Source organism: Pteropus medius, unplaced genomic scaffold, assembly GCF_902729225.1.
Source record: "Pteropus medius unplaced genomic scaffold, Ma_sr-lr_union100, whole genome shotgun sequence".
NCBI classification, from domain to species: Eukaryota; Metazoa; Chordata; class Mammalia; order Chiroptera; family Pteropodidae; genus Pteropus; species Pteropus medius.
In genome coordinates this window covers 6,251,211-6,265,627 of record NW_024353517.1, presented here as the reverse complement: position 1 = coordinate 6,265,627, position 14,417 = coordinate 6,251,211, and the positions used below count along the sequence as shown (strand labels likewise).

Sequence of the window (14,417 nt, the reverse complement as noted above, 5' to 3'; positions counted from 1 at the left end):
TCATTTTACAGATTAGGAAACTGAAACTCAAGGTTGAAGAATTTGCTCAAGGTCATACAGTTAGTAAGTGATAACAGCTCTACATTGATCAAAAGGTCTCTTGGACCTCAAGCCTATTTCCACAACTGTGCTACACTGAGCGATTAATAAATAATTTCCTACAACAGCATATTAGTGGCTATATAGGGTTCCATTATACAACCAGTTATGTTTATTTAACTCATCCCCTATTGTTAGCTATTCATGTTGCTTCCTTTTTACTTTGCTTTTATAATGACTATGCACTGAAGATACTTATAGGTAAAACTTCTCATAATCTTTATTTTTTTCCTTAGTATAAATTTCTAGGATTGGAAATACTGGGTCAAAGAGTTTGTAGATTTAAGGTTCTTAGTATATGTGGCCAAATTGGTATATATGGTCCTCCCAGACATGTTGTAGCAGTTTAAGTCTTAGTAGAATATATAGCCCATATATATGTGAAATCTAAAACAAAACAAAACAAAATGAGCTCTTGGATACAGAGAATAAATTGGTGTTTGTCAGTGGCAAGGGTGGAGGGTGGAAAAAAAATGGGTGAAGAGGGTCAAAAAGTATAAATTTCAAGTTATAAAGATCAAAAGTTACACATTTCCAATTATAAAATAAGTAAGCTGTGGAATGGAATGTACAGCATGGTGACTATAGTTAATAATACTGAATTGTATATTTGAAAGTTGCTAAGAAAGTAGATCTTAAAAGTTCTCTATACACATACGCAAAAATTGTAACTATGTGTGGTGATGGATATTAACTGGACTTATCGTGGTGATCATTTCGCAATATATACAAATATCAAATCATTACATTCTGCATCCGAAACAAATATGTCATACAGTAGTTTCTCCTTTATCCATAGTTTCACTTTTCCCAGTTTCCGTTACTGTGGTCAACCCTGGTCCAAAAATATTAAGTAGAAAATTCCAGAAATAAACAATTTACATTTTAAATTGCATGCCATTCTGAGCAGTGTGCTGTCTCTTCCTGTCCTGCCTGGGATATGAATCATCCCTTTGTCCAGGGATTACTTAATAATAGCTCTAAAACCATTTACATAACTCATTACAGTATATTGTTATAATTGATTTATTTTATTTTTAGTAATTATTGTTCATCTCTTATTGTGCCTAATTTATAAATTAAATTTTATTATAGATATGTATATATAGGAAAAAAACATAGTATGTATACAGGGTTCAGTACTATCTGTGGTTTCAGACATCCACTGGGGGTCTTGGAATATATTCCCTACAGATAAGGGAGGCCTATTACATGGCAATTACATCTTAATAAAAAGAATTACAAAAGTGGAAAAACACATAAGCCCGTTTTCTTCAGGTCAGAAGGGAGTTTTATAATTTAAAAAATGCATTAATGTTTTAAATTAGTCCAATATTTGTTTTAATTTGTAATGCTTTTTTGGTTGTGAGATTGAGAAGTTGGTGATGTGTGTATATCTTAGGACATTTTTATTAATTTCATCTTCTTTGTTTTACTGATCCCCAAGAATTCTTTATTCATTAAATATATTAACAATTAAACCAATGTTTATGGTATCAACAGCTGTTAATGATTATACTGATGCTACTGAGGATTACAGGCATGAGTAATGATGGCATAAAATTTTCAAAATGGACACATCATTTATACAGGTTTATGTATCCCTGACTATAGAGCAAAATGAACCACACTAGTTGGCTTCCAAAATGGTAGATTTGATTTCCTAATTCATTAATTCTACATATAAGAACATCTTGAACTTGGACACCCCACTTTTTTTCCTGTGTGACAGATAATCTCCATAGTGCAACTCTGCATAGTACGAAATGCTCAATTTATTAATTCAAACACATTTGGGGGGAACCTTCTCTATGCCAAGCACTGTGCTGGGGAAAAGAGAGATGTGGAGAGTAGAAGAAAATCTGCAAATATAACTTAGGCCCTTAAGGAGTACATTGTATGTGAAAGAATCAGATCTGCAAATAGATAATTATAAGACAGCAGATAAGTTCCAGATAGGAATCTGTACAAAGTGAAATAGGAGCATTATAGGGGCACCGCAGGGTCACCCTAAGCTGTCCAAATACACATGGATCTAAGAGCTTGTGCACAAAGTCAAGCACTAAACTGACACCAAGGACACAGTGTGATCCACTATGGAGAGAATATATTTTATTCTAGAAGTTGCCTTTTGATGCCAACAATGATGGGAAAGAACAGCTGCCACTGGGAGATGACAAATGGTATGCAAAGCTTTTTATTCTGTATTTGTATTGTCCTGGGCTGAGTCAAATATGTGTTTCAATGTATCTCCATTTACAGAGTAGCAATGTCCCAAGTGGGAACAAGGTAGGGTTCAGGACCCAGAGCTCCATGTCAGCAGAAAGAACTTTTAACAGAAAGCAATAAACAACATTAAGGATGTATCATAATGTGAGACTCAATTTGAGATTACAGGTATAAAAAGCTGCGTTCTCATCCTCCAGCATGCAGATGGTTCAACCTGAAACCCTGTTGACCATGCTTAGAAGACTCTTTCCAAATAAAGCAAGTTTTCATTGTTGCAGACATTGAGTTCTGGTTCTTTCTCGGTGCCCCAAACATCCTGCATCTGGTATAACAGCACTTGCCATTTAGAAGACATTGCTGAGAAGTGTGAATTCCTTGGGATTTATGAAAAGTCCTTAAACAATGACAAAGTGAAAGTTTTATAGAGCTATATAGAGAGTTCTAAAGTTATGTGACCTCTAAAATTATCTGTCTAATATGAGGCAGTGGCAGTGAAAAGAACAATGAACTTAACTTTTAAAACCCAAATTTGAATCCCCATCTATTATTAATTTGCTGCATGATTTGGGACAGATAGTTTAAACTCCTGAGCCCTATTTTCCTTCTCTAAAGAAAGTAAGACCATAACTCTTATCAGGACAACTTCTCTGGAATAGAGAAGATAAATAAAATACTCTATGTGTCTCAATCAAGTTACAATTTCTAAAAAAAAGTATATTTTTATCCTCTTTCCCTTATCTGAAGGGGAAAATAAAGCCTCTCTCTTTACCTTCCAATTTGTGCCCATTTTCTGTAGGTCCTTTACAAATAATCTTCTTGAAAGGAATGGCTATGTCCTCCAGCTCCAATTCCTATTCTTACTTTTTCTTTTGAACCCACCCCAGCTGCTTCCCGCATGTTCAGATCTCTGACATCATCTCTCTCTGACTCTCAGCAGCATCTGTGCCATCTGACCACTCTTTCCTCTTTGGACAGTGTCTTTACCTGGATCCCAGAACACACTGCAATCACCTGGTGTTCACCCACCACTCCCGCTGTTCCTTCTCCATCTGCTGACTTGGTTCCTGTGGAACCAGAGGGTCATAGAGGGCAGTGGGCGTAACAGCCATGGTCTTCTCCAGGGTGCAGATGACAATAAAGGGCTGTTGTTTACAGGAAATTTAAATGAAAAATGCTTTTCATTATACCGTGTACTGAGGGTTCTAAACAATTTCAGTGATAAAACTCTCTTCTCTACTGGCATGGAACTGCCATGACTTTTCCCCTTTGGTACACTATCGACTAGATTTTCCTCACCTCTCTAACCCAAAACCTTACAGCACCCCAAGTCAGCCATTAAACCTCTCATCTTTTCTGTCTACACTAACTTCTTGATCTCATTTAATTTCATTGCTATAAATATCATGTATTTTGATGACTCTCACTTTTTAGCTTCAGTTCAGACATCTTCATCGAATCCCAGATTCGTGTAGTAACTTACTGCTTGACATCTCCAACTTAACCTGTCCAAAAGCAAGCTCCCACTGATCCTTTGAAACCCGTTTCTCTCACAGTCTTCTCCATCTCATGTAAAGGCCACTCCTTTCTACCAGTTACTTAATAAAAATCTGAGAGTCATCCTTGGCTGCTTCCTGTCTTCCCCATTAAATCGATCCGCCACAAGATCCAAACACTTGTCATCACTTCCACCACGACCTGCTTGTCCAAGCTTCCATTTCACTCATCTGGATTATAGCAATGAGTCGAATGAATCTCCCTGCTTCTGCCTGCCTGCTCCCCACTCCACCTTCATTATTCTCAACACACAGACAGAGGAATCTCTTTTATATGTAAGTCAGACCATGGCATTCCTTTGACCAAAGTCTACAAATGGCTCCCATTTTACTCAGAGTGAAGGTCAAAGTCTTAACAGGGCCCTGCATTGTTGCTTCCCCCACCACCACTCCACCATCATCTTTCTAACTTCATTTCCAAAGATTTGCCACTCAATTCAATCTATGTCTTATTCTTTAAAGGTGCCAAGAAGCCATGCTCCTGCCTCAAGACCTTTGTACCTGCTGTTCCAGCTAACTGGAATGCTGTTTCTCCAGTTATTTACATGGTCCATCCCCTTGTATTAGTAGGTTCCTTAATCAAATAACAATTTATTTCTCTCTAAGCACCCTCTCCAAAATCTCAACTCTCCAAGACTTCTGATTCCCTTCCCTGTTCTATTTTCTCTATGTCTCATATGCTACACATTTTACTGATTGTTTTTAAATATTTCCCACCTGTATCATCCAAAATGTAAACTACTTGAGGGCAGAGATTATTTCTTTTTGTTCACTGATGCTGTTTTTCCAAACCTTAGAATAAATATTGAATAAATAGTTTTGAATGATTGAAACTTGAAGAGATGTTTGTATTGAACAATTGTAAATGAATGACTCTTGCTCAAATATTTTATTTTACTCTGTGCCACATCACCTACCTACTTCCCTACAAGCGCACACCTTTGAGATATAGGTATAATTCTGAACCAATCTCTCACACAACCATGAGCATGAAAATGAGAAAAGTTTGGTTAATTACACAAATACTTTGGTGTATGTATGTAAACATTGTCCTGGTGACAGGTGCAGCCCTTCACAAGACCAGAATCTTCCCTTCAACCCATAAAGTGTTCTATAAAGCACAGTGGAGCAGTCACATATTTACATTTTGTGGAATTCTCTAGCAGTGTTTATTATGGAATAGTTTAGGGCAAGGACCATCTATAACTATTCCTTAGAGAATGACTGCTTCTCAGACCAAAGGACAAAGCTTATCATCTAAAAATAACTCTCCGCATCCTACAAGTTAAGAACTTATACAACATCATTTTTCTATCCAAAGGAATAGACCTTTTTTTTAAAAAAAGAAAAAACAGTCTTAACCATATTTTTTCAAAAATATTTCTCACACATTTGCTCAATGTATTTGAAAAATATTTTCATCCATCTTTCTAATTCTACTGTATATTATCCCCTTGCCTCCTTCACTAAGCATCTGGTACTGTCCACTGTGCTTAGAAGTTTAGAAGTGCTCAATTCTGTTTTTTTTCTTTTTAATGCTTTTTAAAAACTTAAAGTGATGCCTACGCAGATGTTCGGTCACTGCCAAATTATAGACTTGGGTAGCCATGAGTTTGGACAAAATGTCTGGTCAGTAGTCGTGCTGCTCCTCAAATCCACCATATTGTGCCTGATCCAAAGCCCCTAACCTATCACTCAACACTCAGAATCTGGTGCAGACTCAAATTTTCAGCCCCAATCACCCTTTAGTTCCACTGGCCCTATATACAGTCACGGAGAATTCTCTCTATCCCTCCAGAACACTTCAGACAGTACTAACTTATGAGTTTGCTTAAATTCTTTTGCTGGAAACTGTTCTCACCTCTATCTGTCCAAAACCCAAATCAAATGCCATTTTATTCTTACAGCCATCCCTGATGGCAACACACCTAGATAAAACCATTTGCTTTCTTCTTCTTTCAGGATTTCTCATATTTTTTCCTGTGTTGTAGTTATTTGTGTACAAATTTTCAATCCTAGTAAGCTCTTTTAGGGAACAGTCACTGATCGTCATCCCTAAATCCTCAAGCTTAGGGTGGTGGACACCGTAAGTGATCAAGAGGTGATTATTTTATTAATGAATGGATTATAGAAAATATATCATTGGGCTAGTTTTAAGGATTTCAGCAATTTGTCCTGTATTCTTTGAGAATTCAGAGCATTGTGTCGCTATCCACGTTGCTATCACACATCATATTTTTTTTCTTATTTTTATGTCATTGACATCTTGAGTAAAAAGTACTACCCTGAACTTGTCAATTTTCTTTCTCTTTCTCTTGTGGACACCCAGCGATTATGCTAGAGCTGTGCCAGCTTGCTTAATACTTTAGCTTTCAAGTCACTGAGACTCAGTATCTGGCTTAAGATCCTGAACAGGTAACAAGATCAATGGCATATTCTGATGAAGTCATTATCTCCTCCTACCACTAAAATAATGGGAGGTTAAGGCCAAATAATTAATTTCACCTCTTCCCTGACGTCATTGATCTGTGGCCTGACCTAGCATTATTACCCTAGGTTACCCTTGAAAGAGAATGATTTGAACACGTAAGAGATTGGTAGAGATCGGTATTGACACACTCAAATAACTGGTAGCCTAAATCAGGTTCTATAGGGACTGCAGAGAATTGCTCCATCTACAGGGATCATATGCTATGTAGACCCAGCCTATGTGTTTTCCATGTGGAAACGTGGATCCACTATTACCAGATCTTCTGATCTTCCTGAAACACAAGATATCTAAATTTTTACAAGAAATTTCCTAAATGTTAAATATCCTCAGCTAGTTTAATTTTGTTTAACACTGCAGCACAAAAAAAAGACATCTACATGCTGGACTCACATGTGCTGCTGGTGTGCAGCCCCTGGATCAAAGAAACGCTCAAGGTCAATCCTGCCATTAGAGTCTACAATTCTGAACAAAAGTACAACTAGAATTACAAGTTCTGACTGAATGACATCTCTTTAGAAGGATCCTAGAAGATACAAAGGAAGATTCAGATTGGCTGAATAAAATAAAGACCCTACCACTGCTTACGCAGCTCCAAAATTTGGCTGAGACAAATATTCCGTAAGAAACAAGTTAATAAGAAAAGAAGCTTCTATGAAAAACTCCCTTACTCTATGGGTATGATATTTTCACTGGATGCTAAGAAAAGGTTAAAATGCTCTAAAACTATTAATTGAAAGGAATTTTAAAATATATTGTGTATGACCCTAAAATGACACAGCTAATGCTTCTGTTTAAGGATGTCCATGCCATTTATTCCTTGTTGGGGCAGTGAAAAAGTCACTGACCTGTGTTTGACTTACAGTTTCAATGATCACTGGCTGGTAGCCTTGTGCACATTATGCCATCTTTCTGGGCTTTAGTTTCTCTATTTTAAATAAAGTAATTGAGTACATGATTTCTTTAAGACTTTTACAGTTAGAAAGACACTAAGAATATACAGAAGTCTGCCAAAGATTGTATAGCATTTCAATCCATGGGATGAATATTAGAACTGTCATAACAAATTCAAACACAAACACAAACAGACACACACACACACACACACACAGAGGAAATATTTCTTTCAACAACTACGAATGATACATTTTGAACATGAAGTAAAAAAAAAAAAGATAGCTAAAATTAGCATCTTAAAAAATAAACTACACAATCACTGAAGATGAGATTTTCTTAAAACTGTAGAACAATAAGATATAATGATAGCTGTCATAAGAAAGAAAATTGCAAGAGTCAATTTGAAGGAATTTAGCGGGTGTTTTTCCCCCTATTCAGATTTGCTTTTCCACATTTCTCAGTAAGACTGAAGTCTAAATATTTCCCCAGGGCCTTTGGGATCCGTGCCTCCTAATGCTGCTGCTGACATTAGGAGAGTGTCATTCAGCCCAAATGAAAGCTTTCTTACACACAGAGCCAGAACCTGTTTCAGGCTCTATGTAGTCACCATCTCACATTTGCATACCGCTTTTTAATTTACAAGCCCCTTTACACACATATTCTCATTTGTTCTCTAAAAATAGCCCTATTTGATGGAGCTTATATATCATTATGAAATCTCTCTCAGATGAATTCAAAAACATCCCTCCCAATCTACCTGCAAGGAAATAACACCTTTTGTTTGCCATTTGACAGTTCAGGCAGCCCTTTCACTTCTCTTGGCTTTTGGAGATAAGGTATGACCTGCTGGGTAGTATAGCAGAGGGAGAGAGAAGGAGGAATCAAATCTAATCTTGGCCTCAGCCTGCTGATCAAACTAGAGCAAATCACTTCAATTCACCAAGCCTCAGTTCACTAAGTCACTGAATAGAGAAAATTATACCTATCCTACTGCTCTTATAGAGCAGTTAAGATCAAAATCAATATATAGATAAGTAGGTCAAGTGACTGAATAGGCTGGAAAATGCTGGTCTACAAATCTCATCAACTCTGAGCAGTAAGAAAGAGTGAAGGACTGTCATTTGGTCACTGAAAACTGTGAGCCTGGGTGGAAGTGCAAGGCTGTGGTGAGGATAGCCTGAAATGCAGGCGAGGAGACAGGGGCAATCAACTTATAGAGAGAGACCCCATCTCTTCGCAGAAATGGTGACAAGCCACCCGGCCTTACCTGACTAGGATGTGGCCTGTCCTCAACGCTCTTCTTTCTCTTCTTGGACAAAGGGGCTCAGACCACAGACAGTGGCCAGTGGAGGTACGGTTAGCTCAGATGAAGCCAAACAGGAGGATATCCCCGTGCTGTCACCCCACTCAGTGTAAATCTCGCCTCACTGAGTAGACTAAGAGTGTGTTCAGTCACAAAGGGTCAAAGAAAGGACTGAGGATATTTACAGGGTGGAACTCAATCTATCAGAGACAGGGAACTGGGTTGTGGGTGGGGCTTTTCTTGTTCTACAAGGACACGCCTCTCTCTCCAGTCCTCTCCTTCAAGAAGTCCTAGATTTTCCTGCCAGTCTGCTCTTTGATTGAAATCTGATGGAGTGAGAAAAAGTAGCTTTCTGTCCATTTCTCCATGGCATGTGTGTGCTGCCAATTAGTTGTAAGAAAACTTAAATCCGAAGCCTATACTCTTATTATTAAAATTCTTTGGTGATGACTTAACTTATTGGATATTTGTGATTTTGAGCATCATTGCCACTTTTGTATCTGAAGTGTAGAGGACATGTAGAGCAGTATATATTTCTGTGAAAACACAATATGTCCACACAAAATCTTTGGGCAGTAGCAATAAGCCTATTGGAGTATTTGCTACGTGATATTGCTTTTCACTTAAGTATACATCCCTCTCAATAGACTGTGAGCCCCTTGAGAGTAATGATTATCTCTTATTCTCTCATATAGTCCCCACAAGACCCAGCATGCAGCAAGTACTAAATGAATACATATTTAGTTAATGATGATCAATTAATATCAATTTAATGAATCCTGATCTGATGTTTAATGGCTTTGCAACTTATGATGTCATATTTTTACCAGTCTAAGCTGATATTTTTGGTTATCTGTAAATGGGGGTTATCATTCCCCCTTCAGAGATGTTGAATTTTAAAGAAACCATATGAAAATGAACCTAGACTAATATTTGACATAGCAACAATTGCTAGAAAATGTAATTGAATCTTAATGAATTTATTTCAAAACTCAAGAGTTTGCTACATAGAGAGTCAATATAAAGTATGAACTTTTAAAAGACATCACATGTCCTCCTGTCTTTTATATACCTCCACAATGCCTGGGACATAGTCAATTTATGCTTTCATTCAACAGGTAGTTAATTGAGCACATATCTTGGCCATTTTCAGTGTTTAGAGTAGAGAAGGATAGAAAAATAAACTAAACATAATCTCTGTAAAGTAGATTGCTCGAGAAAGAAGAAAACAGAAAATGAAGTGATATATATATATATATATATATATATATATATATATATATACACACAATTAAATTTTTAAATTTCCTATTCTAAATTCTCTATTTCATTCAGCAGAATCTGGTCAAGTCTGAGTATAACTATTTGATGTCTGAAGAAACTAGGGTCACTGGGGGACTAGTCTGATTGGTTTCCATGTTGTCATTGTCCTCTTTTCAAAGGAAAACTAACCAATGCTCACCCCTCAAAAAAAAAATGTGCATAGTTCCGGGCACATTGAGGTCATGAAGAGATTGCTGCAAACTGCCAACTCACCTCAGGCCACCTAGGAGTGGTCCCCCTGAGTAAACTGTCTATTTACATGCCTCCACAATGTCTAGGACATAATTAGTTTATACTTTCATTCAACAAGTAATTAACTAAGCAACTACCTTGGCTTTTCTCAGTTCTCAGAGTAGACGAGAATAGAAAAATGAATTAGACACAGTCTCTGGCATGATGAGTTCAGGAAGATGAAATATGCAGAAAATGATGAGCACCAAAGGTAGGATCAGGACAAGCACTATGGAAATCTAGAAGAGGGAACAATCCAGGGAGGCTTCACAGAGGGAGTCAACCTTAGGTTTAGCCTGTTAAGGAGACCTGGCATTTTGACAAGTGAAGATGGTGGCGTTACATATAAATGTTATTTGGGAGATGCACTGAGCCACTATTCCCTGATCTGATTTACCTCTTCCTTAATACAGACCCCAGGATGAAAAGGGAGTTTCATATAACTGGTATTTAGGTCATTCTGCTTATACACCACAAAACTACAAGGCAATTAGAAGTAATTGTGAGACAAATACTGCTTCCACTCAGCTCCAAGTGTCTTTATGATGGCTCAGGATGGGGGCAAAAAGGTGAGGGCAGAGCCTAGAGATGCTGGATGCCAGCCTTGTCTGTTAAGAGTGGGACCAATTGATGCACTGCTATTTGAAGTATGTTATTTTAAAGGCAAGTAACTCTGTGAGAAGGCATCAAATGTCCACATGGCAACTATCTAATTATCACTACATCTCCAGTGACCACTGTACACTTCTTCCAGCTCATGCTGTGCTCCTGTTACACTACACACTGTGATAACTGGATCAAGGAACAGTGCATCAAGGAGAGGCACAAGATGTAGAAAGAACATCACACAGGAAACCTGGGTTCTGGTCTCTCATCTGCCACTCAATGGGATCATCCCCAAGCTTGAGCTGCTTCTTCTGAGAATTACAATATAGATCCTACCCACCTCCCTGGGCTTTTGAGAGAGCAAATGAAATTCTGGAGGTGACATGAGCTTTGCAAATGCTAAGTATTGGCATAAATGTGCAGTGCTATTATGATGGGACATATGATGACACATGAGATTCATTTCATGTCTACTATTTCCAGTCATATCATAGACTACATACAGATCTCCTGGTGAGTAAAATGCTCAAGAGCTAAGAAGCATGTAATCACAGCAAAATTTTACATGGATGCCTCAAGATCATTTCTCTTGGTGTCTTGTCCCTGCTCTCTCTTGTTTGAAGCCTTTATGGTGTATCGCTCATTCTTTTCTACTTCAATCCTTATTTGTTACTTATTTTGGGGTAGAAAGCACTGGTTCATGAGACCTCCTCCCCACCTGCCATTTTTCATTTGGAGACAGAGTAACACTCCAATCAAATGATCATACAGCTGGCTCTCTCCCTGGCCTCAGCAGAGCTGTTCTCTTACATACATGTTTAAGGTAGCAGATGAGCAGAAGAAAGTACGAGTAGGCATGGATTCTCACCAGGTCTGAACGAGACTCATCTCCACCCCAGGTTTTCCCCTGGAGGATCATGCAAAGAAAGATTGGTACATAGACATGCCTCACAAAGGTTAAATAGGTACCGTATACAAGAATGCCACATCCAACTGCCCAGCTGTGCCCCCTCCCCCAGAGTCTTTTGAGAAAGAGGAGCATAGTGATGATGAATGAATACTGGCTGCAGTTGTGGAGGCAACCAGGAACCTGCAGGCAGGTTATCAACTGAGAAATATAAGCAGTATAAATTTCTCCTTCTCTTGAGCTCCAATGGCACACCAGCATGCATCACCAGTATCATACTCTATTATCTATTATGATTATTTTTCTCCTCTGACACATATCTGTCTACTCTCCTTAAAAGTAAGGACTATGTCTTAAACATTTTTTTAGGATCTAGCACAGTAAAATGCTAATAGTACAATCTAGTACAATACTAATAGAGATGCTCAAGAAATGTTGGATGGATGGATGGATAAATGAACAAACGTATGCATGTAAGAATTACTCTGTCTCCCTTCACAGTCCCATAAGGCCGGCCATTGGAGAGATGACAAGTAGGAGAAAGAAAAGCAATAAATTTCCCTGTGATTTTGACAGGGGACTAAATTCAGCCCAAAGCATCTTTTTTCCTCTTTCTATTTACTCTGGACAATCTGTCCCTTATCAGATGAGCTCAAGGATGGTTGGAAATATGCGTATTTTATTTGAAAATATCTTCTTCGTGCAGTTTTGTTTTGCTGCGCAGACATTTGTCTGCTTTGCTGTATGTTGTGTATCAGATCGGACTCAGACAAATTGCTTTGGCTTTCTAAACTGTTTTGTTTTCTTCCTCCAATTATCATTTATCTCATTTCCCTTCCTTCAGCTCACCCTTATTCGCAAGTTCCAACTTAATCTACAGTGATAGAGAACAATTTCATTGTTGCTTAGCTTCGCTAAGGACTGCAAAGGGCATGAAAGTTGGAAGGTCTGAGATTTAGTCCCCATCTGCCGCTAACAAGCAATGTGATCATCTTCTGATCACCTTTTCTACCTCGGCCTGCTTCTCATTTGCAAAATAAAGTCTGCTCTTGATTGCCACCAAATCTAAGTGCAATACCTTAAAACTCTCTGGACACCAAGCTGCAGTAACAATTGTGTCATTTTTCACATTCAGTGCAACTGGAGAATTCTCATCATTCTTGGCTTTGGATTGAGGTGATAGTGTCTTTTGGTCCGATGAAGCTCCACCTCATTCTTCACCACATAGCCCCATCCCACTACCTGACTCACTCCCGCCCAAAGAGGCTTGATGGGTGTGCAACATGTGCAGTTGCACAGGGCCCTTAATACAGAAAGTCCTCATGCTTGGTTTGGCTCTGCTGTCACCATTTTGAGATTCTCAAAAAATTTTAAACAAAGGGCATGCATTTTCATTTTGCACTGGGGTTCACAAAATATGTAGCCAGTTCTCTCCCTATATCCCCAAAGCAGTATAGAACTAAGAAGCATTAGGCAGACGAAAACAATGTTACAGATTTACCAGCCACCAATGAAGGGCTCCCCCTATGGCAGAGCCTTGCCATGAAACTCCCTTCCTTATTAATATAAAACGAAAGAAAGGTCAAGGTGGGAGAACGCAAAACTTGCCACAAGCCCCACCCTTATCAACCTTTCCCATGTTGGGTGGATTGGGAGCCTGACTCATGCCCAGGGTGTGGCTTACCATTCCTGCTAAACACTGGGCTCCTCCCTGCTCATAGAGCTGAGGAGGAAATGTGGGTTACCCAGGAATGAATGTAGAAACCCTTCAGTCACCAGCCCACATCACAGAGCTAGACGAGATCTTAGAGCAGACCTCAGGCAACTATCACAATCTGCCTTTCATCAGTGAAACGATCACTCCAGATTAGAGAATGGACTGGCCCAAACCAAGTTCCTACTGTGAGCCAGATTCCTATGCTGCTCTCAGCATTAATTCTCTTTTGGATTACTTTCCCTTTCTATACATTTGGGGTCCACACAGGTAACACAGTCCCATACCCATTGCAGTGATGAGCAGGTTATGATGCTCAATATATATTGGTCAAATTAAATTGAAGATGATCTTGATATTTTAAAATCATAGTATGATAAAATTATTACCATTGGCTCTTTTCTCCAATCCAAAGTTCTTCTAATAGCCTGAATCATTTCACATGTCTCAACAGGAAAGAAATCAGAGGAAGAAGGTGAACCATGACAAAACTTAGCATATAAATAAAGAGCGTATCACAAGCTAAAGTGTAAGATGAGCTTTTGAAACATTGAGACTCTAAGGAAAGTAGGAAGGGCACTAGTTAGGATGAAATATATTACACATCTGTGTAGGTATTAAGAGTTACTTAAGAGCCATAGTTACTGAACTATGGGTAACTCTCTGGGTATACCTGAGCAAGTATATACTTGTGCAAATTTCCCTCTCTGGCCTTTGGCTTCCTTGTCAACTAGATGAAGAGGTTTAGAAGTGCTCAAAGTGAGTTCCCTTCCAAGGCTGATATTCTGTGCTTCTAGAGTCAAACTGTTATCATCTTCATATCAATGTCATGACTAAAAGACTGATTTTCAGAGTAAGATTATATTTTAAAACTTATGTAGGCATGGCAGCAACAAAATAATTCAATTAAAAAAATTTAGTTTTCACCATAGGCGGTGACCAGAGAGGAAGCTGCTATAGAATTCTTCTGTTGTTGTATAGCCAGGGTCTAACTCTGAGGTGCCAGAAACACAAGGCTGGGTAGGTCCCAGGTATCCAAGGAGGGGCCTTAGGGCAGTGAGGTTCCA

At 38.5% G+C, this 14,417-nt stretch overlaps 1 protein-coding gene across 8 annotated transcripts in view; it reads right to left on the bottom strand.

Moving 5' to 3' along the window:
* TPRG1 (tumor protein p63 regulated 1) overlaps window positions 1-8,774 on the bottom strand; it is a 166,561-nt gene extending 157,787 nt beyond the window's left edge. For all 8 annotated transcript variants that reach the window (XM_039850533.1, XM_039850532.1, XM_039850534.1 and 5 more), the window contains exon 1: window positions 8,534-8,774. The gene's annotated coding sequence lies outside the window, so the exon portion shown is untranslated. The remainder of the gene's footprint in view (window positions 1-8,533) is intronic.
* Between the last annotated feature and the right edge of the window lie 5,643 nt (window positions 8,775-14,417).